Genomic DNA, 4,528 nt, shown 5'->3' with positions numbered 1-4,528 from the left:
GGCATTATATTCCCTCGACCGTTTGTTCAGTAACAATGCAGTTAGAGGTACACAGTGGAGGGAGCAATGTTTGTTATTATTTGAGATTTATTCTACTAGGAGGAGTACACACTGAACCTTGAGAAGTTACACAAATTTAAGCAACCCTCTTATAAATGTAGTACAGAGAGACTTTTTGCCCTCTCTGCATCAAATCATAGCGTGTGGGGAAAAAACCGACCAAACAGTTGTTTTTCAACCGTTGTCCCAAATCAAGCTATATTATTTTCCCAGTAAAAATAAAACACTGTTATTTTTACCTTTCTCAACTCTCTGTTAAGGAGAAAGAAATTATATGGAAGTTCTAAAAGATATGATTTCATAACAAGTCCTTTTGACATTTATCCACAGTACAGAATCTTGGGTAACGTTGGCTTATAAAATTTTAATAGCTTTGGCTCTGCTTTCAAGTGTCTTATTTACTTTAACAACAGGCTTCCTGACCAGCATCACAGAGCAAGTAATCTATTGCTAAATCCGCCTGTCATCCTGGCTGGGGCCAAGGAAAATCAAGGGATGGCAAAGCTTTGGAGAAGTTGAGGTAAGTAGTGTACAGGCAGCAGGCATATCGTGTCGTGGCTCCACACACTGGCTCTGGAGGCAGGCTGGTTGTGTTCAAATCCGGGCTTTCCCTCTTGCTAGCTCTGCAACCACAGACAAAGCCTCAGTCCTCATCTGTAAAATGGAGTGATAGTACTGACCCTATAGAGCCTTTCTGCAGCTTGAATGAAATAAGCAAATCAGCTAGCACAGGGTCAGAAGTGAGGGGTGTGCTTGGTAAGTGTTGGTGGCTAATGTAAATTTCTCTTCTTCATTCTCCGTGTTTCAAACACATAGGATACGATAGTTCCTAAAAGAAACTACAGGTTCGATTTTCACCAGAGGCCTTCACAGTGGCTATTTTGCCTGTGGGAAGCTCCCCTCGCCCTTAGCTCACTAACCCTCTGCATCCCACCGGTCCCAGTCTTCCAGGGAGGCCGTCCCCAGTCACCTAAGCCATCAGCTCTTGTGGCATGGCCTATAACAAGCACCTAACAAGTGATAATTATACACTAACCTCATTCTCATTTAGAAACTTAATGCTGTAAATCCAATACATGGGAGAAGATAGCTTTATAAAATAATGATGTTTATAGCCAATGTCTTCCCACCTCTTGTTGTAAGTAATCAGATTATAGCAGAATGTATCACATAGCGTTGGCTGGGTCTCAATAATTCTTATATTAATATCATGGGTTTTGCCATATCTGTACAATATCCATATTATTTGCCCAGAATTCTCTTTATATTGTTTAGGTTCATTTGTTTTGAGGAAATGGTAAATATCATAACCCTTAATGAGAAACCAGTCTTTGGGAACCACTGATCTACTTCACCTCTATCCTTTTCCTCTATCCCTCTATCCTCCTATCCTTCACCTCTATCCCTTTTCTAGGAAACAGGCCTAGAAAAGGGAGGGAACTTATCTACCTTTTTTACCGGGTAAAAACTTACCTACCTACCATTCTTTTACCAGGCATATATACATCAGTGATAGTAATTCAGCTCTCCCACCTAGCCTGCATCCTTTACAGTGTTCCACACCACCTTGTGTAAATTTTATCCCCGACAGGACCTGTTTTAGTTTGGTTGACGCATGTGGAAGGGAATAATAGAATAATTCATACTCATTTTGAATAACTTATAAAACTAACTTAAAGTCCACACTGGTGGTAGCTGTTTCTAACAGAAAATAGTGCCTTGATCCAAGGGTATGATTTGTGTTTCCAAAACCATGATAGATCAGTGACTTTCTTTCCTGTCTCTTAAGATCCACTCCAGTGACTTCTCCTTAGTTTATCAACAAGTAAAAACAATAAAGTTAATTAGAACAAATTTCATCATTGCAGTAATGGTATTGTAATGGAAAAGCTGCCTCTTCTTTCTAAAAAGCTTTGTTAAGATAAATTTACATATCCTAAGATTATAGTATGCAATACAATGTTTTTGGTATATTCCCGGGTTGTGCAACCATCACCACAATATAATTTTAAAATATTGTTCCCCCCAACCCACCAAAGAAACCAGTATTCATTACCAGACAATCCCCTTTTCCCTTCTTTCCTCCTCAGTAGTGTTCCCTCAGCACTAAGTAATCACTAATCTATTCAACCTACTTTCTGTCTCTATGAAAGTGCCTATCCTGGACATTCCATGCAAGTGGAGTCATATGAGATGTGGTCTTTTGTGACTGGCCTCTTTCACTTAGCATCATGTTTTCAAGGTTCATCATGTTGTAACGTGTATCAGTACTTCATTCTTTCTTTAAAAAAATTTTTTAATGTTTATTTATTTATTTTTTTTGAGAGAGAGAGCATGACAGAACACAAATGGGGGGAGAGGCAGAGAGAAAGGAAGACACAGAATCCGAAGCAGGCTCCAGGCTCTGAGCTGTCAGCACAAAGCCCAACATTGGGCTCGAACCCAGGAACTGTGAGATCATGACCTGAGCCAAAGTCAGACACGTAACCAACTGAGCTTCCCGGGTGCCCCAGTATTACTCAGCTTTATTTTTTTTTTTATTTTAATTTATATTTTTTAATTTACATCCAAAAGAGTTAGCATATAGTGCAACAATGATTTCAGGAGTAGATTCCTTAGTGCCCTTTACCCATTTAGCCCATCCCCCCTCCCACAACCCCTCCAGTGACCCTCAGTTTGTTCTCCATATTTATGAGTCTCTTCTGTTTTGTCCCCCTCCCTGTTACTCAGCTTTAAAAAGGGATGAAGCACTGGGGCACCTGGGTAGCTCAGTCGCCTGGAGCTTGATTCAGATTCTGTGTCTCCCTCTCTCTCTGCTCCTCCCCCACTCATGCGCGCTCTCTCTCTCTCAAAAATAAATAAACATTAAAAAAATAAAGCTGAGTAACACTGCATTGTATGAATATACATTCATTAGTTGATGGACATTTGGGCTGTTTTCACTTTCTATTATAAAATGATGCCATTATGAATATTCAAGTGCAGGTTTTTGTGTGGATGTATGCTTTCATTTATTTTTCCTCTTCTTTCTTTCTTTCTTTCTTTCTTTCTTTCTTTCTTTCTTTCTTTCTGAGAGAGAGAGCACGAGTGGGGTTGGGGAGAGGCACAGAGAGAGAGAGGGGGGACAGGGGATCTGAAGCAGGCTCTGTGCTGACATCTCTGAGCCCAACACAGGGTTCCAACTCACAAACCCTGAGACTGAACTCATGAACCCTGAGATCATGACCTGAGCCAGAGTTAGATGTTCAACCAACATCTGAGCCACCCAGGTACCCCATGTATGCTTTCATTTCTTTGGGGTATATATACCTAGGAGTGGGACAACTGGGTCATATGGTAATTTTATGTAAAACTACTGTTTTGCCTGCCTAAAATCCTTGGCTCCTCCTTCTAATAACAGTTCTTCCTGCCTCCATTCCATTTTGCTGTATAATTTCTTCCATGTTGGCTGCAGTCTTGGTGAAACTGTCAATCTCCTAGTCTGGAACTTCCCTGCCAAGGGGTGAGCATGTGACCCAGGTCCTACGAATCAGCTGCCTTTTCCCTGGTATTTGATTCTTTGTTAGAGGGAGAGAGTGAGGCTAAAAGGAACAGGGTCTCATCCATCACTGTCCATTCACTTCCTACCATCTACATCTCAGAGCTGCACGTACACATCAGCTTTTTAAAGTACTGACTTCTACCATATCCTTCCAGTCAATTCTTTGATTTTGTTTTTGCCTTAAGCAGGCCAGAGATAGCTTTGTTGCTTGTTTCCACCTTTAGCTTCAACTGGAATACTTTCTTTGGATCAATAAAAAGGTATGCGTATTTATTACCCCAAACGAGTCTTTCTGTTGATGCTATCTATAATTTAGTCAACTCAAATCCTCTCCCCATCCCAGTCAATCTTCTAAGAAGGAAAGGAAAACCACCCTCCCTTATATGCCCTGATCCCAAAAGCCCTGAATTCACCCTTTGTCCCAAAGACAAAGATACAGATGCCAGAGCCACAAGAGATGGCTTTTTCCTGGTCAAGCTGTGTTCTGAGGCTTTCACAGAGCATGGTCCCTGCTTCATCTATATGAAAAGGGTACGGTTAAAACAAATTAAAGATTTGCATGCCTTCATCCTGCATTAAGCCACAGACCCACAGAAGTGTTCTTCAAACCCAGAGATTAGGTTTTAAACCCTCTTCTTTCCAATGGTGAAACATAAAATGCACAGGACAATTAAAAATATGATTTTATTCAGGTTGTTGCAGTAAGGAAAATGTTCATTAATGAAAAGCATCTCAAAGAAAAGCATGAGGACCTGTGGTTTTATAGAGGGAAGTAGACAGGGGAATCATGAGGTAGACAGTGGAGGTGGGTCTTAACTGAGTCATATGGAAAGAGTGGTTCTTTGTGGTTAGCTCTTTCCTGAAACAGTGAAGCTAGGGGAGTTCTTTTTTGGTAGAAGAACTTTTTTTGTAGCAGAGTGCTTAGGT

This window comes from Panthera leo, chromosome A1 (genome assembly GCF_018350215.1).
Source record: "Panthera leo isolate Ple1 chromosome A1, P.leo_Ple1_pat1.1, whole genome shotgun sequence".
Taxonomy (NCBI): domain Eukaryota; kingdom Metazoa; phylum Chordata; class Mammalia; order Carnivora; family Felidae; genus Panthera; species Panthera leo.
This window is presented reverse-complemented; position numbering follows the sequence as displayed.